We start from the raw sequence: 23,707 nt of genomic DNA, 5'->3' as shown, positions 1-23,707 counted from the left end.
GATCCAGCCTCATCCACCAGAACACAGGCACTAGTCCCCTCCACCAGGAAGCCTACACAACCCACTGAACCAACCTTAGCCACTGGGGACAGACACCAAAAACAACGGTAACTACAAACCTGCAGCCTGCAAAAAGGAGACCCCGAACACAGTAAGATAAGCAAAATGAGAAGACAGAAAAACACACAGTAGATGAAGGAGCAAGATAAAAACCCAGCAGACCTAACAAATGAAGAGGAAATAGGCAGGTTACCTGAAAAAGAACTCAGAATAATGATAGTAAAGATGATCCAAAATCTTGGAAATAGAAAGGACAAAATGCAAGAAACATTTAAAAGGACCTAGGAGAACTAAACATGAAATAAACAATGAAGAACAACACAATAAATGAAATGAACAATACTCTACATGGGATCAATAGCAGAATAACTGAGGCAGAAAAACGGATAAGTGACCTGGAAGATAAAATAGCGGAAATAACTACTGCAGAGCAGAATAAAGAAAAAAGAATGAATAGAACTGAAGGCAGTCTCAAAGACCTCTGGGACAACATCAAATGCACCAACATTCGAATCATAGGGGTTCCAAAAGAAGAAGAGAAAAAGAAAGGGACTGAGAAAATATTTGAAGAGATTGTAGTTGAAAACTTCCCTAATATGCGAAAGGAAATAGTTAATCAAGTCCAGGAAGCACAGACAGTCCAATACAGGATAAATCCAAGGAGAAATACGCCAAGACACATATTAATCAAACTGTCAAAAATTAAATACAAAGAAAACATATTAAAAGCAGCAAGGGAAAAACAACAAATAACACACAAGGGAATCCCCGTAAGGTTAAGAGCTGATGTTTCAGCAGAAACTCTGCAAGCCAGAAGGGAGTGGCAGGACATATTTAACGTGATGAAGGAGAAAAACCTACAACCAAGATTACCCAGCAAGGATCTCATTCAGATTTGATGGAGAAATTACAACCTTTACAGACAAGCAAAAGCTGAGAGAATTCAGCACCACCAAACCAGCTCTACAACAACTGCTAAAGGAACTTCTCTAGGCAAGAAACACAAGAGGAGAAAAAAACCTACAATAACGAACCCAAAACAATTAATAAAATGGGAATAGGAACATACATATCGATAATTACGTTAAATGTAAATGGACTAAATGCTCCCACCAAAAGACACAGATTGGCAGAACGGATACAAAAACAAGACCCATATATTTGCTATCTTCAAGAGACCCACTTCAGACCTGGAGACACATACAGACTGAAAGTAAGGGGATGGAAAAAGATATTTCATGCAAATGGAAACCAAAAGAAAGCTGGAGTAGCAATTCTCATATCAGACAAAATAGACTTTAAAATAAAGACTATAACAAGAGACAAAGAAGGACACTACATAATGATCCAGGGATCGATCCAAGAAGAAGATATAACAACTGTAAATATTTATGCACCCAACATAGGAGCACCTCGATATATAAGGCAAATGCTAACAGCCATAAAAGGGGAAATCGACAGTAACACATCCATAGTAGGGGACTTTAACACCCCACTTTCACCAATGGACAGATCATCCAAAATGAAAATAAATAAGGAAACACAAGCTTTAAATGATACATTAACAAGATGGACTTATTTGATATTTATAGGACATTCCATCCAAAAACAACAGAATACACATTTTACTCTAGTGCTCATGGAACATTCTCCAGGATAGATCATATCTTGGGTCACAAATCAAGCCTTGGTAAATATAAGAAAATTGAAATTGTATCAAGTATCTTTTCCACCCACAACGCTATGCGACTAGATATGAATTACAGGAAAAATTCTGTAAAAAATACAAACACATGGAGGCTAAACAATACACTACTTAATAACGAGTGATCACTGAAGAAATCAAAGAGGAAATCAAAAAAATACCTAGAAACAAATGACAATGGAGACACGACGACCCAAAATCTATGGGATGCAGCAAAAGCAGTTCTAAGAGGGAAGTTTATAGCAATACAATCCTACCTTAAGAAATAGGAAACATCTTGAATAAACAACCTAACCTTTCACCTAAAGCAATTAGAGAAAGAAGAACAAAAAAACCCCAAAGATAGCAGAGGGAAAGAAATCATAAAACTCAGATCAGAAATAAATGAAAAAGAAATGAAGGAAACGATAGCAAAGATCAATAAAACTAAAAGCTGGTTCTTTGAGAAGATAAACAAAATTGATAAACCATTAGACAGACTCTGCAAGAAAAAAAGGGAGAAGACTCAAATCAATAGAATTAGAAATTAAAAAGGAGAAGTAACAACTGACACTGCAGAAATACAAAAGATCATGAGAGATTACTACAAGCAACTCTATGCCAATAAAATGGACAACATGGAAGAAATGGACAAATTCTTAGAAATGCAGAACCTGCCAAGACTGAATCAGGAAGAAATAGAAAATATGAACAGACCAATCACAAGCACTGAAATTGAAACTGTGATTAAAAATCTTTCAACAAACAAAAGCCCAGGACCAGATGGCTTCACAGGCGAATTCTATGAAACATTTAGAGAAGAGCTAACACCTATCCTTCTCAAACTCTTCCAAAATATAGCAGAGGGAGAAACACTCCCAAACTCATTCTATAAGGCCACCATCACCCTGATACCAAAACCAGACAAGGATGTCAAAAAGAAAGAAAACTACAGGCCAATATCACTGATGAACATAGATGCAAAAATCCTCAACAAAATACTAGCAAACAGAATCTAGCAGCACATTAAACGGATCATACACCATGATCAAGTGGGGTTTATCCCAGGAATGCAAGGATTCTTCAATATACGCAAATCAATCAACCTGATACACCATATTAACAAATTGAAGGAGAAAAACCATATGATCATCTCAATAGATGCAGAGAAAGCTTTCGACAAAATTCAACACCCATTTATGATAAAAACCCTGCAGAAAGTAGGCATAGAGGGAACTTTCCTCAACATAATAAAGGCCATATATGACAAACCCACAGCCAACATTGTCCTCAATGGTGAAAACCTGAAAAAATTTCCACTAAGATCAGGAACAAGACAAGGTTGCCCACTCTCACCACTCTTATTCAACATAGTTGTGGAAGTTTTAGCCACAGCAATCAGACAAGAAAAGGAAATAAAAGGAATCCAAATCGGAAAAGAAGAAGTAAAGCTGTCAGTGTTTGCAGATGACATGATACTATACATAGAGAATCCTAAAGATGCTACCAGAAAACTACTAGAGCTAATCAATGAATTTGGTAAAGTAGCAGGATACAAAGTTAATGCACAGAAATCTCTGGCATTCCTCTACACTAAATATGAAAAATCTGAAAGTGAAATCAAGAGAACACTCCCATTTACCACTGCAACAAAAAGAATAAAATATCTAGGAATAAACCCACCTAAGGAGACAAAAGACCTGTATGCAGAAAATTATAAGACACTGATGAAATAAATTAAAGATGATAAAAATAGATGGAGAGATATACCATGTTCTTGGATTGGAAGAATCAACATTGTGAAAATGACTCTACTTCCCAAAGCCATCTACAGATTCAATGCAATCCCTATCAAACTACCACTGGCATTTTTCACAGAACTAGAACAAAAAATTTCACAATTTGTAGGAAAACACAAAAGATCCCGAATAGCCAAGGCAATCTTGAGAACGAAAAAAAGAGCTGGAGGAATCAGGCTCCCTGACTTCAGACTATACTACAAAGCTACAGTAATCAAGACAGTATGGTACTGGCACAAAAACAGAAAGATAGATCAATGGAACAGGACAGAAAGCCCAGAGATAAACCTATGCACATATGGCCACCTTATCTGTGATAAAGGAGGCAGGAATGTACAGTGGAGAAAGGACAGCCTCTTCAATAAGTGGTGCTGTGAAAACTGGACAGCTACATGTAAAAGTATGAGATTAGATCACTCCCTAACACCATACACAAAAATAAGCTCAAAATGGATTAAAGACCGAAATGTAAGGCCAGAAACTATCAAACTCTTAGAGGAAAACATAGGCAGGACACTCTATGACATAAATCACAGCAATATCCTTTTTGACCCACCTCCTAGAGAAATGGAAATAAAAACAAAAATAAACAAATGGGACCTAATGAAACTTAAAAGCTTTTGCACAGCAAAGGAAACCATAAACAAGACCAAAAGACAACCCTTAGAATGGTAGAAAATATTTGCAAATAAAGCAACTGACAAAGGATTAATCTCCAAAATTTATAAGCAGCTCATGCAGCTTAATAACAAAAAAACAAACAACCCTATCTGAAAATGGGCAGAAGATCTAAGTAGACATTTCTCCAAAGGAGATATAAAGACTGCCAACAAACACATGAAAGAATGCTCAACATCACTAATCATTAGAGAAATGCAAATAAAAACTACAATGAGATATCATCTCTCACCAGTCAGAATGGCCATCATCAAAAAATCTAGAAACAATAAATGCTGGAGAGGGTGTGGAGAAAAGGGAACCCTCTTGCACTGTTGGTGGGAATGTAAATTGATACAGCCACTGTGGAGAACAGTATGGAGTTTCCTTAAAAAACTACAAATAGAACTACCATATGACCCAGCAATCCCACTACTGGGCATAAACCCTGAGAAAACCATAATTCCAGCAGAGTCATGTACCAAAATGTTCATTGCAGCTCTATTTACAATAGCCAGGAGATGGAAGGAACCTAAGTGTCCATCATCGGATGAATGGATAAAGAAGATGTGGCACATATATACAATGGAATATTACTCAGCCATAAAAAGAAACGAAATTGAGCTATTTGTAATGAGATGGATAGACCCAGAGTCTGTCATACAGAGTGAAGTAAGTCAGAAAGAGAGAGACAAATACCGTATGCTGACACATATATATGGAATTTAAGAAAAGAAAATGTCATGAAGAATCTAGGGTTAAGACAGGAATAAAGACACAGACCTACTAGAGAATGGACTTGAGGTAATGGGGAGGGGGAAGGGTAAGTTGTGACAAAGCGAGAGAGAGGCATGGACATATATACACTACCAAACGTAAGGTAGATATCTAGTGGGAAGCAGCCGCATAGCACAGGGAGATCAGCTCGGTGCTTTGTGATCGCCTGGAGGGGTGGGATAGGGAGGGTGGGAGGGAGGGAGACGCAAGCGGGAAGAGATATGGGAACATATGTATATATATAACTGATTCATTTTGTTGTAAAGCGGAAACTAACACACCATTGTAAAGCAATTATAGTCTAATAAAGATGTTAAAAAAAAAAAAGAAAAGAAAAAAAAGATGGCAGACTAGGAAATATATTTACTTTCTGGTCCTCCTGAAACCATATTTAAATAAAACTGTAGAAATATCAAAATTAATTTTTAAAAATGCATAATCTAATGAAGAATTTATTTCTCTTTGTTTTCCAGATTCATTGAGATACTACTGACACACAACACATGCGTGTTTAAGGTATACAACGTGATGATTTGATACACGTATATATTGTAAACTCTTTACCGTAGTACAGTTGGTTAACACATTCATCACCTCACATAGTTACCATGTTTGTGTGTGTGGTAAGTAGTTTTAAGATTTACTCTCTTAATTTTCAAGTATGTAATACAGTACTGGTAACTATAGTCACCCTGCTGTACATTAAATCCCCAGAAATGTTTCATCTTATACCTGGAAGTTTATACTCTTTGGCCAACAACTCCACATTTCCCCCACCCAGAGGCCCTGGCAACCAGAATTCTAATCTCTATTTCTAGAGTTCATCTTTTTTAGATTCCACATTAAAGTAAAAACATACAGTATTTGTCTCCTCTGACATTTGCTTAGCATAATGCCCTCAAAGTCCATCCATGTTGTCACAAAAGGCAGCATTTCCTTCTTTTATATGGCTAAATATATTCCATTATATATATATATATAATTTTTTTATCCATTAATCCATCAAAATCACTGAGTTTATTTCAATATCTTGGCTATTGGGAATAATGTGCAGTAAACGTGTGGGTATAGATGTCTCTTCGAGATAGTGATTTCATTTCTTTCAGATATATACCCAGAAATGGGACTGTTGAATCATACAGTAGTTTCATTTTTTATTTTTTGAGGAACCTCTGTACTGTTTTCCATAGTGGCTGCACCAATTTACTTTCCCACCAACAGTGAGCAAGGCTTCCCTTTACTCCACCAGCACCTGTTATTTCTTGTCTTTTTGATAACAATCATTTTAACAGTTGTGAGGTGGTATCTCATTGTGATTTTGATTTGCATTTCCCTGATGATTAGTTATGCTGAGATCTTTTCATATATCAGTTGGCCATCTATATGCCTTTTTTGGAAAAATGTCTACTCAAGTCATTTTCTTACTTTTTAAATTGGATTGTTTATTATTTTGCTATTGAGTTGTATGACTTCCTTCTATATTTTGGATATTAACTGCTTATCAAAAGATGGTTTCAAAATATTTTATCCCATTCTATAGGTTACCTTTTCATTTGGTGACTGATTCTTTTGCTGTGCAGAAGCTTTTTGTTTGAAGTAGTCCCACTTGTTTATGTTTGCTTACTTACTAGTACTTCTGGTGTCATATAAAAAAAAATCGTTGCTAAGACCAATATCAAGGAGTTTTTAACCTGTTTTCTTCTATTAGTTATATATTTTGGGTTCTTATATTTATGCCTTTACTCCATTTTGATTTAATATTTATGAGTTGTGTAATATAGAGGTCCAATTTCACTCTTCTGCATGTAGCTGTCCAGTTTTCCCGACATCATTAATTGAAGAAACTATCATTTCCCCATTGAGTATCTTGATTCCCTTATCAAATACTAGTTGACCACATATATGTGGGTTTATTTTGGGGCTCTTGATTCTATTCCGTTGGTCTATGTGTTTGTTTTTATATCAGTGCCATACAGATTTGATTTTTCTAGCTATGCAGTATGGTTTGAAATCAGGAAGTGTGATGCCTCCAGCTTTGTTATTCTTTCTCAAGATTGCTTTGGCTATTCAGGATTTTTGGTTTGTTGGTTGGTTGGTTGTTTTTCTTTCCTTTGGTTCTGTACAAATTTTGGGTGTGTTTTCTATTTCTATAAAAAATGCCATTGGAATTTTCATAGGGATTGCATTGAATCTATAGATGGCTTTGGGTAGTTTGGACATTTTAACAATACTGTATTAATTCTTTCAGTCCATGAACATGGAATATCTTTCCATTTATTTGTATATTCCTCAATATCTTTCATGAAGTCTTAACAGTTTCCAGTGTACAAATCTTTTACCTCTTTGGTTAAGTTTATTCCTAAGTATTTTATTGTTTTTGATGATACTGTGAATGAAATTGTTTTCTTTATTTCTCTTTCAGATATTTCATTGTTAGTTTATAGAAACACAACTGATTTTGGTATATTGACTTTGCATCCTACAACTTTACTGAACTCTGATTAGATCTAACAGTTTTGGGGTGAAGTCTTTAGGATTTTCCATACATAAAATCATGTCGTCTGCAAAGAGAGAAGAATTTTAGTGTTTTTTTCCCAATGCAGATGCACTTTATTTATTTTTCTTGCTTGATTGCTCTGGCTAGGACTTCCAGTACTATGTTGATTAGGAGTGGTAAGTGTGGGCATCCTTGTCTTGTTTCCAACTTTAGCAGCAAAGTTTTTAAACTTTCACCCGTTGAGTATATGTTAGCTGTGGGTTTTTCACATATGACCTTTATTGGGTTGGGATATGTTCCTTCTATATCCAGTTTGTTGGGCTTTCATCATGAATGGATGCTGAATTTTGTCAAATGCTTTTCCTGCATCTATTGAAGTGATCATGATTTTTATCTTTCATTCTATATATTAATGTGGTGTATCACATTACTGAATTTTGTATGTTGAAGCAACCTTTCATCCTAAGGATAAATCCAACTTGGGTGTCTTATCCTTTTAAATGTGCTGTTGAATTTTTTTTGCTAATAATTTGTTGAGAATTTTTGCATCTGTATTCATCAAGAATATTGGACTATATGATTTTCTTTTCCTGTGCTATCCTTATCCAGCTTTGAAATCAGGGTAATGCTGGTCTCATAAAATGAGTTTGGAAATGTTATCTCCTCTTTAAATTTTTGGAAGACTTTGAGAAGGATTGCTGTTAATTCTTTTTATTTTTAAATGTTTGGTAGAATTCACTGTGAAACCATCTGGTCCTGGGCTTTTCTTTGTTGGGAGAATTTTGAACACTGAATCAGCATGTGCTGGAGGAAGCCAGGAATCTGGGTTTATGGGAGCCACCTAGGGCCACAGGAGCAGGCCTGGTGCTAGGGTGATCCAGCTCTGGGGTCTATGGTGAAGCTGGCTGCTGCTACAATCTTCTTCCATGGGGAGGGCATATCTTTCTGTGCTAGGCTGCCTGGGCTTGAGGAGGAGTGATGAGGATAATGTAACATGATTTTTCCTACCCTCCTCAATACATCTTTTCTTATTTCTATGTTTCACCCAGGTGCAATTCCCTCACCTGGAATTCCCTCACTTGGAATCCTTGGCTCTTGTGAAGGTATTTTCATACATGTAGCTGTTCAAATTGATGTTTCCAGGGAGGCAGTAATCACTAGAAATCCCTTTGCCACCATTCTGGTCTCTTTCTCTTTTTATGCTAGCTTTATTCTTTCCATTTCTTCATTAATACATAAAAATCACAGTCTCACATTGAATTTTAATTCACAGTTTATTTTTTCACTGTTACTGAGGTTATAGCAATTCTTCCTCTGTGAATTATCAGTTTATATACCAAATCTATCATCTATTGAGTTTTATAATTTTTATACTATTCTTTAGAGATTCTTCTGTATTATTCATATCAATGTGTTAGAAGAATATCTGTCTTATATAATATTGAAATTGACTATATATTTGTTGTGATCAATATAGTATGGTATTGACAAAGAGTACAAGTAGAGAGTCCATAAAGAATATATGCATATATATATGTGTACATAAATGTATAGATAGATATAAATGCATAGGAGAAGTTGATATATGATAAAAGTGATATTTCAACTCCAAGGGGAAAGATGGTTTATTTAACATGTCACTGGCATAATGAATAGTATCTGATAAAGTTAATATAAACCCTTGCCTCACATCACAGAAATGGATATCAGGTCAAGAAAAAAAAAAAAAAAAGGAGAAAAGAAATAGGAAAAGAAAAGTAAAAAATCAATTCTCTAGCTCAGATCTCTTATCTGAAAAATAAGGATATATAAACTCTCTCACAGTGAAGCTGTGACACAGAGGATATGAAAATTCTTATCAGAACAACAGTATAAAGTCACCTGTAAATGCAAAACAGAAATATTAGTATATTTTAACCAATGAGTTGCTGCACTTTAGGGAGTGCTTTGCGGCTAAAACATACTATTCAGGGGTGAGGTTTAGGGCACTAAGTGAGGACTGTAAACGCTTTTCTCAAAAGAGGAGAATTTACAACAAAGGAGAGAAAAAGTTGCTATACCTCTGTGATCATAATGCAGATCGTTTGCATAAAAGGAATCTGAATGAGAACTTTCTCCAGCAGATTGTAAGATATAAGTAAAGCAGAGGAAATTTGCTTTCTTCTCATTAAATCAAAAAGAAATGATTCATCTCCATGAATGCAAATGAAAGCTTTCCAAATGGTGTGGTCATAACATGGTAATTAAATGCCTGAGTGCCAGCCAGATTCCTTCATTCTTCTAAATTATAATAATTACAATTGACTGTTACTGATAATTACAGCGATCAGAGTGTCAAATTCCAATTTTTCATTCTCTTCTCTGTATTAAATGTGTAACTTCCTTCCAGTAAAATCTATCAAGTTTTCTTTTTCCTTACCCAAATCCTTTCTACCCTTTTACCACACACCCACAGAAAATAGTTCTCTCTTCACCCTCTCCTTTATGTTTACTCACCTCATAATAATGGTTTCTTTTTATTTCTTTTTTGAATTTCTCCCAGGGGTTAATCAGGAGGTGTCTAGCTATATAAGCATTATATCAAGGTAAAATTAAGAGATTAACTACGTAAATTATTATTTCAAAAAGGGTTCTATGTATTCTGAATGCCTAAATCACTTCATACCCACTTATTATCCCTGTAATTAAAATAGAAGCTAGTAATCAAAGGTCCTAACCAATTCCTTGAGGAAAGCATACAAGTTAAAAAGGGAATGATTACCTAATCCTTCCAACTTTACACTAATACCATGTTTCTCAGCCCTTATACATGTATGAATTTCCTACCTGGCATAAATTGTGATTTCTGTTGTGGGACTTTAGAGGGATTTCCTACAAATCATATTTTAAATATTTCTTTCCTTTTGAATTAACTCATTCCATTCTCCAGGTGTCTTCCTTGAAAACATAAATGCCCCTGAGTAAGTCAAACTGCCCTTAATCACTCATGGCCCAAGTGTATCAACTTGCAACTTTTTAGGACTACTAGCTCAGGACAAGTGTTAGGGAATTCTGAGGGCCATGTTGGCAATATGAATCAAAATTTCAATGCATAGAAATTTTGGCCCTGTAGTAATATCTATAAAAAGACATAAACAAACATATATTTATTGTACTATGATTTTAGTAAAAATATTATATAAAAAACTTGCATGCCCATCAATAGATAGCTAACCATTTAAATTATGGTACAAATATACAACAGAAAAATGTTTAGATACCTTGATTATACATACACACACGTACATAATACACTTTTGACATGACAAGTTGTCCAAGACATATGAGTCCATCTACATAAAATTTAATGCATGTATGTATGGGTGTGAACATAGAGCAAGGACAGAAAGAATCATAACCAATGTCAGCAGCTATTTTATCTGAGTGGCAGGACCTCACATAACTTTAATCTTTTATAAATTTTATAGAATGTTATATACTTTTATACCCTTATAAAGGTGAAGCATGGATTAGAATCATGCTATAAGGGATCCTCTGAGTATCTCCAAATGGATTTTATTAATTGCTTCTATCTATTGTTTATAGATATATATCTATTGTTGATTTTCTGTATTGATTGAATCATGTCCCGATAAAAATCCAAAACATTCACAGTGGCAAAAACAAAACAAAAGCCCATTATATTTGTGATCTCTACCGCAAACGTTCCAACATATGTATCCAGTGATGTAAGGACATATTTAACTGGAACACTTATTCACAGATTTGAATTATGCAGGCTTTGCCTCTTACTCAAATATTATTGTCCTTGTCAGACCCAATTCTCTGGGGAAAAAAATGGAAGGGACCTTGTATTAGAACTGGAAAGTTACTCCCTTTAGATAAGTAGAGGTTTCAGTGACCCTCCCCAAGCAGACAGTCTGTGGAAATTTACTGCTTATTCAAGATCATTGCAACAAGATGATGACACGAAGTAGACAGCTTCCTCACAAAATCACCGGAAAACACGAATTGTCCTGTATGTTACACAGTCCTTTGCATACTCTGGTTTATTATTCTTGTCTTCACACTTTTCCTCTTTAAGATCTGACCCTTCCAATTTAGCCTTTAGTGGTCCCTTTCTGAAGTCTAGGCTTTACTAGAGACACTCATCTCTAAACCCATGGTTTTTTATCTGGGTGATCTTGCCTTGAGTCCCCAACCCCACCAGGGACATTTGGCAAAGTCTAGAGCCCATTTTTAGTTGCCATGACTGGTGGGAAGGTGGTGCCACTGGCATCTATTAGGTAGAGGCCAGAAACACTGTTAAATATCCTACCATACACAGAACAGCCTCCCCACCACAAATACATGCAACAAAGAATTATCTGATACAAAATATCAGTAATGCTGAAGTTGAGAAACCCTTCTCTTGATAGAAGCAACTTTGGTTGAATGAGAAAGAGAACAGGGTCTGAAAACAAAGAGAGGTTCCCACACTCCTAGGAAATGACTGACTGTCCCACAGCTATGTCAACAAGTAGCCCCCAGAACTGGTTTTAAACCTATCCATCAGTTACTGAAAATCCGTCTTGTGTCTTGTGTCTTGTGAACACTTTTACAAGCCAGTCAGTGAGAGCTTTTTGGTTTTGGATGTCAGACAATCAGGAATGAACTCATTCCAATAAACACACTATTCAAGGCCAACCAATCAACAGTTACCACACATATATAGATGTGGTCAAACCATTTGAATCTCTGAAAATCTACGTATCCCCAAACTCCATGCTTCTCAAAACCCTGTATAAAAGTAACAGGGTTCTCTCATTGGGTAGACTGTATCTGACAAACACAATTCTGCCTTACTCTAATAAGCAGTAAATTTATCTTTGTCTTTATATTCCAGACAGTGACAAACCCAGAATTGTCAAAGGATTATGAGAACACCTCTCAATATCTAAAATAAAAAGGCAAATTAATGATCTTTATAATAAGGGAGAGCTATGCTGATCAGGAAAAACAGACTGCTTATTTTATATAGTGGTTTGGGGAAGCAAGATCTTCCAATAGGAGGTTGTTACTCTGACACAGAAAAACCAAAAACAGACAAGAAATAAAGGCCACTAAGACTGGTGAATAGTATGTGCTTACAAATAATGTCTTGTGTTCCCAAACCAAGCAGACGCTTGGAAGGGACCATATGATCAACAATCTTATGGTGTTTATGCTGGAATGCAGAGTAAACAAAGGAAACTTCTTTCACAAATTGACGAAAAAGGGAGGATTTTCATGAAAGACTTTTAGGTCACCCAGGGTAAAGTTTGACCAACTAACTTTTCATGAATTGGTCACCAGTCTAACAAACCATTAGTCCTCAGAGCTGGCTTGCTTAAGAATTGAGACTTACTTGGCTTATTCCTCCACTTATTCCCTATGAAAGATTCTCTTATACATTATAAAACCCAGGAAACAACAAAAATATATAAAAACAGATTGTACATATACACAGACAACAGCAAAAGCAAAATAAGCAGCAGGAGAATAAACAGGTTAATGGCAAAACAAACAAACAAACAAAAAAAAACGAAGGGCATACTTTCAAACCTAAAGTTCTAACGACCTTCTATAAAAAACTAAGTCTAAGTATTTACCATGTAAAGTAGTATATTTGTATAAATAAACTTAGACAAAGACTGCGCTTAATTATACAAAGACTATGGTCTAATGACTTTATGCAAAGCCTTATTTGGTTACAAATTCGAGGATAACAAAATAAATTCAGCAACAAGAGCTTAAAGAAACTAGTCAGAACTCAGACTGCCATTGAGACTGACTCAGCCCAAAATACATAGTTTGGGTCAGGGCCCCCCTGAGAACACCTGCTTCTCTGAGCATCCTCTGTAGTCCTGCTGAGCCTAAAGTCTTCAAAACAATCTCAGTAGAACCTTGTTGATCCTGGTACAGTTTTCACAAAACTGTGGCTGTCAATACTTAAGGAAGAGATGTTGCCTCTATCTGTTCCTGCACCAGGAGGATGAAATATTTCACTTTATTTTAAGAGCCTTGACACTCAACTTAGAGTTTCTAGGAAATGGATTTCCTCCTTTCTGGTCACTTGCTATAGTTATTCAAAGACGATATCATGGGGCTTCCCAGATTTCATAGCACATTTCTTGGGAAGCATTTGATCGCTTAATTCATACATTTCTTCAAAAACTTTTATTTTTTGACATAGTACCAGACATAGTTTTGGATGTTGGATAGTCATCAATGTTTGTTAATCTATGGGTCACCATTTGTCTGTGATTGAATACTATACTTAGAAAGTCCTAAAATTAATTTTTTTAAAAAAATTAATTCTTTTTTAAAAAATTAATTCTTAATATCAACATCATCTTTAATTTGGTATCAATTAAGCCTCCAAAATAACATATGCAAGCTTTTCTTATTTTATTTATATAATATTAGAAAAGACTGGTAGTATGATTTTTTGATGAAACATATATGCTAGGAAAAAAGTCATTTGATGCTTCTGGAAATTTTTGCCATTTAAATGACCCAATGGAGCAGAAGGGAAAAAACCTAACACCTTAGTAAGGTCATTTTCTTACATAATGGCACAAGCATCCACCCAGTTATTTAAGCCAAAAATTTAGATGGTCGTCCTTGATTTCCTCATTCTCTTCTAATCCATCAGTCAGTCCATCCTACCTGACTGCTCTACCCCCAAAATGTAAATCTGTCCCCTCGTTTCCACTGCTACAGCTAGATTATTGTCATAGCCTACCACATCCTCTCAGCTATTCTACTCTTGTCTTTCTATAATCCACTTCCCAAGAGAAGCCAAAAAGATCACTTTAAAATATATAATAGATCACATAATATCCCAGTTTAACACCCTCCAATGACTGCCCATCGTGTTTAGAACACAATCCACACTACCTACCAAAGCCTATCATAGCTGTTCCTAATTTGCTGACATTATTTTCTACCTTTTTTTATCCTCATTCAATATAACCCTGCTTGACTGGCTTTCTTTCTTTTCCTAGGAAACACCAAGAACTTGCTTGTCTCATGGTTTTTGCACCTATCATTCCACCTGCTGAACCTGGTTCCTCCTCGGCTTAGATGGAACCCACAGTGTGTCAGGTTGTACAATAACCATCAGCTAATTCAGAGAGGCCTTTCCTGGACACCCATAGTCCTTTCATGTTGTTCAGCTTCATATGCCACACATATATTCTTCATAGCACACTTGCCAAAATATGACACGACCTTCTCCAATGGTTTGTTTATTTTCCTCCTTTTTTAGAATATAAGCCCTAAAAATATTTGTCTGTCCTGTTCACTTACATAACCTCAGTACCTACAACAATGCCTGGAAGATAGTAAGTGAATACTGCATTGAGTAAATACACTTATGATTCATCGACTCATGAAATCATGCGTATGGATGGGGACAGGTTAACGGGAGTTGAGAAAACACCTTACAGATCTGAACTGAGGATTCCCAAATAAATAATGGCTGGATCCCCATTTCTGTCCTTTATTACAGTTCTCTTTTGGTCAGTTCTCTCAGAAATGATATTTAGGTTTGGCTCACCAGAGATTACTTAAAATTTTCTCCTTTAAGAGGCATACCAGTTTCTAGACCATTATTTTCCAGTGCTGAAAGAGCTTGGCACATGCCCCATACATGCATCTTTTTCAGGGTGTGTGGTAAAATTCTGAAATAAAAATAATTTTCAATTTCTATTAAAAGTAGTTTAAATCAGGAAGCATTTGAAAACCAGCATGTCCTCTAAGTCCTGGAATGCTAGAGGTAGAGAACACCAAAATCTTGAAAACTCTTAGGATTTGGTTCCAGTCGGTCATTTATCTCTCCGGATACGCTGTTATCCTTCCTTTTTTGCATGAAGGAAAAGATCTTTTTTTGCAATTATATCACTCACGTATCCAATGTTTATATAATATTTTCTACCCATTCTGTCTTCACTAAATGGACTTTCATCTTTAATTTATGTAGAGGTATGTGATATGTGGAGAGCAGCACAGCAGTAAAAAGAGATTGAACTTGAAACTAGACAATCATTGGTTCAAATTCTGACTCTACCATTCACTAGCTGTTAGAACTTGGAAAATGTTCATAACCTCTCTAAGCCTCTTTTCTCATCAGTAATACATATACTATATCACAGTATATTATGAGTAATAAATTTATAAACAATGTGATCAGCATAGTGCCTAACACACAGTGGAAACAACATAGGTGTAATTTGCCTCCTATAGCTTCTCTTGTCTACCCTTAATGGCAAGTCACCTTAAATGTTTTGGGAATATTGGAAGGGCATATAGATATAGATTTTAAAAATCAAAAGCATAACCTCCTAAATATAAAATATAAATGTAGAAAAATAATATACTAATCCTAGCACCTCTGAAATGCCAAGTGTTGTAAATAAACTGAGAGAGATCATTAACTTAAGAGATTGTAGATTGAAAGTATACTTTCTTCAATGTTTAAGAAGGGTTTAGAAAAACTGCCACAATTAGGAAGAGAAATCAGGTGGGTCAGGCGTAACACCCACCAGAGAAGCCAGCCCTCTCCTTTGTGGTTCAGCTCTAAGAGAAGGATTCAGAACAGAGAGCCAGGTCTTTAACTTCCTATTTTGGAAGAGTTTCAAACTCACAGAAAAGTTAATAAATAGCTCACAGAGCATCCCTGTACTGTACCCTTTACCATTACTTTTAACATTTTTTCCAAACTTATTTTCTTTCTCTCTACCTTTCTCCCATCCATTTTCCCTGTCTACATACATTTTTTTTTCTGAAACATTTGAGAGTAAGTTGCTGGCATCTTACCCATTTCCTTCTAAATACTTTAGTGTAAATTTCCTAACAACAGGACATCTCTGACACAATCATAATATAATTATCAAAGTCAGAAATTTCACATTGACACAATACAGCATCTAATCTGCAGGTATTATTCTAAATTCACCAGTTGTCCCAACTATACCCTTTATAAGCAAAAAATAATCCTGGACCACTCAGTTGTATCTGTTTAGTCTTCTTTAATCTACAAAAGTTCCTCACCCTTTCTTGATCTTTCATGCTATTGGTAGTCTCAAAGGGTGGAGGGCAGTTATTCTTTGAAGAATGTCCCTCAGTTTGGGCTTGTCTGATGGTTCCTTAAAATTGAAATGATGACCTGTGTATTCTGTGTATTCTACTCAAGGGCCTTTGTCTTCTCTGAGTCTCCTAGCTCTGTTTGAAACCACATTAGTCTCTTCCTCCTCTGTGCTCTTTTGCACTTAGGGTCAATACCATAATATTAGACCTAAATATTTTCTAATTAAAATAAATTTATCTGAGAAGAGGTGGTGTCTTCTGTACCTGTCATCACATAGCCCTCTATCTATATAGAAAGAAGACAGTCAATTAGACTTCATGTTAGAAAAAAAATATGAAATCTATGTTATTTCAGAAGCTTCTTTTACCAAGTGAAAACTGAGTGACAGTCTCCATTTTATCCCTCAAATGGATCCTCTGAAGGCTCTGTTAATTTCTAAGTTCATCAGTGGAGGAAGGCAAACAGACTCTTTAAATGCATCTTATGCTGGTCATGATTGACTTAAAAGATTTCAAGGAGAAAATGACCCTGGAGTTGGACCTGAATTTATGACAGAGATGAGGAGAAAATAAATTAAATTGGATATCCATAAAGGTAGGAGAAGAAATTAGTAACTTACTCATGTTTGCTTTCATAGAAATTAGTAATGTTTTCTTTCTTTTGCTTAAAGCAAAACATTTAGTGTTAAGTTCTAGTCTAGTGTGTGTGTGTGTGTGTGTGTGTGTGTGTGTGTGTCTTTTACCAAGCTAGAATACACAGCCTTGATCACAATTCAGCACCCAAAGTGGCCTGAGACCTGGAAACTGACTTGTGTTACTCTAGTGTTTGAGACTTCAGATGTGATGCTATTGTTTTCGCCTCCATTTGCTGAGCTCCCTATGGCTTCTGAAGTGTTCCCATGTAGAAACCTGCTTTCCAGGAAGCCCTTCCATTAGGGAGCAGTTAGGATCAGCTGTTCTCCATTCACAGCAGTTTGAGACTCACTAGAATCCATGTAGACTAAGAGTTTAGAGATTTGATAACTTTAATATGCCCAACATTTTGCAATGAGAGTTGAAAACAAGGCTATTATAAGGATCCCCTTGTGCACTAAAAGTTTAGAGAATAGAGAAAATACATAGAACCTACAACATCTCTACAAACAAAACAGCTGTATTTTTTTAAAATATGTGAAGAAACTGGAAAATAGCAGAATCCCAACTGAGGCAATCATTGCATTTTATGGATACTCAGTCTAAAGCATTTAAATTTAACAATTAAAAAGACACTGGGGAAGAAGGTAATGTTCCATTCTGGTACTTTAAACCTGTTGTTTATGTTTTACTGAGTGAGTTCTCAAAATTTTCAACTGTTCCTGCTTAAAACCAGAGGTGCAAATATTGGAGAGCTGGAACAAGATTATGAATCAAGACAAACACTCAAATTGCTTTAAAGAAACAGAATTCTCAAAAGTTCAGTGGACTGAGATGGGAAAATAATTATTTTAAGCAGTGAGTCTCATGAAACATATGACAATTTTTGAGAAAATACAGTCTCTCCAAAATGGAAACAGAGACACTATTCTGTAAAAGATTAATTCAAAATAAAAGCAGAATAATGCGTGCTTCTATTTCTCTGGATTACATTCTTTTCATTAGCCCCACCAATCCAGAAACATATTACATTAAAAATATTTTCTTATATATAGACTATTGAGCACAGGCAGAGAATATTTTTTAATCATAATAAATTTACAAAAGAAGCAAAATGGAAATGAAATCCAATCTCTTCATTACAACAACACTTTTCCTTTCCAATATATCCAGTATGTCATTAATACCACATTGTAACTGTTAGGCACATGGCCTCGAGGTAGACAATGTATAAATAAGTTAAACTGACATGATACCTATTTGCTGGAAAACTATAAAAGAAAATAAACAAGTATGTCAAGCTCTGTTTTCTATTTATATTCTGTCCTGGTCTGCACAATCTCTGCCTACCATATGTAGCTATCAAACTAAATGAAAGCAAATATTGAAAAAAAAGTAATAAAATGTTTATGGCAGAGATAATATTAGCTCAATGTGTTAACTTCAGCTGTGTATACTAATACTGGACAAATACAGAAAAAGGTATTGGCTTAAACCTTTTGATTACTTTGATGAGTGAGGAGTGAGTTACAAAAGTCATTTATGTAAATAATATTTAAGGACTCTCACATGCCATGTACTGCAATAGAGGCTGGGGATATGGCAGTGAACCAGATGGTCAAGGTTCTCCCTTATCACTTATCTCAAATATAGTAATAAAAACTAAAAGAAAAATAAACAATGATAATATGAGTGTAATGGGAAGGAATAGGAAGTTGTGGATCATCAGGGAAAGCATTTTTGAGGAGGTGACATTTAAGCTAAAACCTAATTGATAAGAGGCTCCGACCATGAAATGATCTGAGAGCAGAGCATTCTTGGTGAAGAGAACAGTAGGTTCAAAGGCTTGGCTGGATGGCGGAAAAGAAAGAAGAGTGCTATTACTTAAAGCAGTGAACACAGACCCCTAAACTCACCAGTACATGCCTCGGCCAAATCAGTCACAACAGTCCAGTTAGGTGTGTGTAGACACAACTCGCTGTGAAGTTTCCTCCCCATGGAGTACAAAATGGGTATAGGACAGGAAACTTGGACCAGAAAAGTCTTACTTGATAGCCATGATCCTTTTTGTAAAACCCTGCCTAGTTCCTCTTTAGAGGGTTCATGGGCTGTCTCTGAATCTTAACTCTTAAAATAGTGTCTTTGTAAAAAAGTCTGCAGAGATGAATATCAACACTTGGCGTGCCATCTGCATAGAGCTAATTATATACATTTTGTTATTTGTCACTATAAGATATTTCAGAATGAAATGTGTGAACCATCTGCCGAAGACGTTATTCACATTTCTTGGATCATCAACAAGAAACCTTATACTTCTTTTCCCCCCAGGGAATACAAATTGTAATGTGCACAAGGTGGGTAGATGGGGGAAAGATTCTAAAAATGGCTTTAGCATGTACCAGATAAATAGGAGGTATTTTCAGAATGTCCTAGAATCATGTGTATTCATTATTCTGCCATGTGTCCTTGATACAGCATTATACAAACTAAACCTAACCCCCCACCCCCAGTGTCAGACAGGCACCAGTGCTTTTGGCATTATTTACGTGATTGTTGGGTAAGGAAGAACAAAGAATCCATGTACGTAAAATAAATTGCAGTTTGCCATTTGATAATGTAAATATGTGGTTGCATGATCCCCAAATTCTCCAAATCACACTTTATGCACAAAGGCAAAACCAGCTTTTGTGTTTTGAAAAGCAGGTGCGCAATTACTCCTACAAAGAAGAGTCATTTGCAGTGATTTTGGAGGGGTGAGATGATTGAGCAATTATAGGCATACATGCTAATTTTGTTTTACCCTATGACCATCTTCTGTTTGTAAAATGGATGGGTCTCTCTCTCTCTTTGATAAGGGAAAGAAGCTGCAGAAACAAAGATAAGGAAGTTGGACAATTTATGCCATTGCCAGTGGACATCAACCTGGCACCATTTGTTCAAGCATTTCTCACTGAGTACTTGTCATGGCCCAGCATTTAATAAAACACCCAGGCAAAGTTTAGTACTTACTGACAATGAGTTTTCCAAATACCCCACAGAAAGCCAGGGATTCAGTATTACTGCAATACACATAATTTTCAATTCTACTTTCTAACAGTCCATTTGGAAAGAAACTGAGAGGTGAAGGTAGAAGATTAAAACAGCCTACACTTTGATTTGGAAATTCAACTCACTTCCTTGCTACCTGAGCTTCCCTCGAAGGCAAAAGGGCTGTGTATTCACTATGATATAAAATTAGAACATGGATGATACTAGAAGGCAGAAAAGTGACAGAAATACAGTTCTTCACTACTTAAGCTACTTTCACTACTTGAGCTATGAAAATTTTCCAGGATTAGAACTATAATACTATAAACAGTCAAATTTCTATTTTCAAAATTAAAATTTTATAAAGTTGGCTTAAGTGTATACATCTAAATTTTTTATACATAAACACATATACACGTGTACACATACACACACATTAACACTGATCTTTAACCGTATATTTATATCTATATTTTAAGGAACAGGTGAAGACTCTCTAATTGTAGAAAACTATTTTAAATAATTCAAAATCACTACATTGTCAATTACCTTGGAAAATTATCCCACTGAAACTACTTCGGAGATAATTGAGTGTACATAATTTTACTCAAATAATTTGATAGGGCTCCTGGTAAACCATTAGAATAGAAACAGCTGGTATAAATGAACACAGCCAAGTATTAGCAATAGACTATTATAATATCCTGGATAATAAGATGGAAAAAGATAATTGGATACTAATTAATTCTAGATTATATTAAAATTAGCAAATGTCTTAATCTAAAATGGTATAGACACATGGATCAATATCACTTGGAAAAAAAGGCTCACAGCATATACCATTATATTCCATCCTTGACTGTTCTGCTTATCAACTCCATAAACACTCTGGATGAGGAAAAAGTGATATGCTTGTTATTTGCTTATTAAGAGAAACTGAGAACCTCCATACTGTTCTCCATAGTGACTGTATCAGTTTACATTCCCACCAACAGTGCAAGAGGGTTCCCTTTTCTCCACATCCTCTCCAGCATTTATTGTTTGTAGATTTTTTGATGATGGACATTCTGTGAGGTAATACCTCATTGTAGTTTTGATTTGCATTTCTCTAATAATTAGTGATGTTGAGCATCTTTTCATGTGCTTCTTGGCCATCTGTATGTCTTCTTTGGAGAAATGTCCATTTAGGTCTTCCTTCCATTTTTGGATTGGGTTGTTTGTTTTTTCTGATATTGAGCTGCATGAACTGCTTGTATATTTTGAGAGTAATCCTTTGCCCATTGATTCATTTGCAAATATTTTCTCCCATTCTAAGGGTTATCTTTTCATCTTGTTTATGGTTTCCTTTGCTGTGCAAAAGCTTTTAAGTTTCATTAGGTCCCATTTGTTTATTTTTTGTTTTTATTTTCACTACTCTAGAAGGTGGGTTAAAAAAGATCTTGCTGTGACTTATGTCAAAGAGTGTTCTTCCTATGTTAATAGAATTATCATATGACCCAGCAATCCCACTACTGGGCATATACCCTGAGAAAACCATAATTCGAAAAGACACATGCACCCCAGTGTTCATTGCAGCACTATTTACAACAGCCAGGTCACGGAAGCAACCTAAATGCCCATCGACAGACGAATGGATAAAGAAGTGGCTCATATACAGTGGAATATTACTCAGCCATAAAAACGAGCAAAACGGAGTCATTCGTAGAGATGTGGTTGGACCTAGAGACTGTCATACAGAGTGAAGTAAGTCAGAAAGAGAAAAACAAATATCGTATATTAACACATATATGTGGCATCTAGAAAAATGGTACAGAGGAACCAGTTTGCAAGGCAGAAATAAAGACACAGATGTAGAGAACAAACATATGGACACCAAGGTGGGAAAGTGTGTGGGGAGGTGGGATGAGTTGGGAGATTGGGATTGACATATATACACTAATATGTATAAAATAGATAACCAATGAGAATCTGCTGTATAGCACAGGGAATTCCACTTCACTGTACGGTAGAAACTAACACAGCATTGTAAAACAACTATACCCCCAATAAAATAAAAAAAATTTTTTTAAAGAGAAACAGAGAAAAGGCCAACACAAAAACTTAGTTAAGGTTAAAAATGATAGAATGAAACAATGGGCCAAGTTTATCAAAAAAGAAAATGAATACAGTAAAATGTAGTCTGGATTTATTAAAAGTACATTTTATCAAAGCTGTGCAAGCACAAGCACAAGCACAATATAGTCTGAGTCTTTGCTGTGCCATTTACTCACTCTACACACAGGAGCAAGTTGTTTAACCTCTCTGTGTTTCAGTTTCTTCATTTGTAAAGTTGATTTAATAAAGAGAGTACGATCTTTTATGAATGTTGTAGGATAAAGTGAGGCTAAGGTTTGTTCAGGCACAGAGTCAAATCACAATGAATGTTAAGGGGGGGGTATTTTGTGAAAAAAGGGGGGGTATTTTTTTGCTAACATCTCAGTGTGAATTAACAGTGTTATGAGATTGCCAAAATACACTGACCTGGGGCTTTATTAAAAGAAGGAAAATATAGGGCTTCCGTGGTGGCACAGTGGTTGAGAGTCCACCTGCCGATGCAGGGGACACGGGTTCGTGCCCCGGTCCAGGAAGATCCCACATGCCGTGGAGCTGCTGGGCCCGTGAGCCATGGCCGCTGAGCCTGTGCGTCCGGAGCCTGTGCTCCGCAACAGGAGAGGCCACAACAGTGAGAGGCCCGCGTACCGCAAAAAAAAAAAAAAAAAAAGAAAGAAAGAAAATATCAAGACTCATAAGCCTATGGGAATGTACACATGTGCCAACCCAACCCCTCGCTACACACATCCCTTCTGGAACATCTACCTTCTGCTGTCTCTGTCTCTTTCTTTGTTTCTCTTCAAGCATCCTTCTTAGGTATCTTTCACTCCCTGTCTCCCTCTTTATTTATCTTTCTATGCCGCTTCCTTTCTGTCACTTTAAAGGAAAACTCAACAGTCTTGAGTGCATCTAGGGGAGAGCAAACACTAGTTGGTAAAGGCTAGAAGTGGGGTGCTAGAATGGCAGCTCTGTAAAAGGAGAATGCTGGGCTCGGGGAGGAGATGTGCTGAGGAACAAAGCGAGCTGTTTTCAAGCCCAAGGTCACACAGTTTAAGCCGGGGCTGTGCAGCTCAGCGGGGAACAAGAAGAATGAATGGAGACATTACAGAGAAGAAGCTATTTGGATTAAAACAGTAAGTAACTTTTAACCTAAAACTGTCTAGAATTAAGAACAGTCTCCTAAAAAAAGGAACCCTGTACAATGTTAGTGGGAAGGTAACTTGGTGCAGCCATTATGTAAAAGAGTATGGAGGTTTCCCCAAAATTAAAAACAGAGCTACCATATGATCCAGCAATCTCACGTCTGGGTATATATCTGAAGGAAATGAAATCACTATCTTGAAGAGATATCAGCACCCCATGATCACTGAA

Source organism: Delphinus delphis, chromosome 12 (genome assembly GCF_949987515.2).
Source record: "Delphinus delphis chromosome 12, mDelDel1.2, whole genome shotgun sequence".
Classification (NCBI taxonomy): Eukaryota; Metazoa; Chordata; class Mammalia; order Artiodactyla; family Delphinidae; genus Delphinus; species Delphinus delphis.
The sequence above is the reverse complement of the archived record's forward strand: the minus strand, read 5'-3'. Positions refer to the sequence as shown.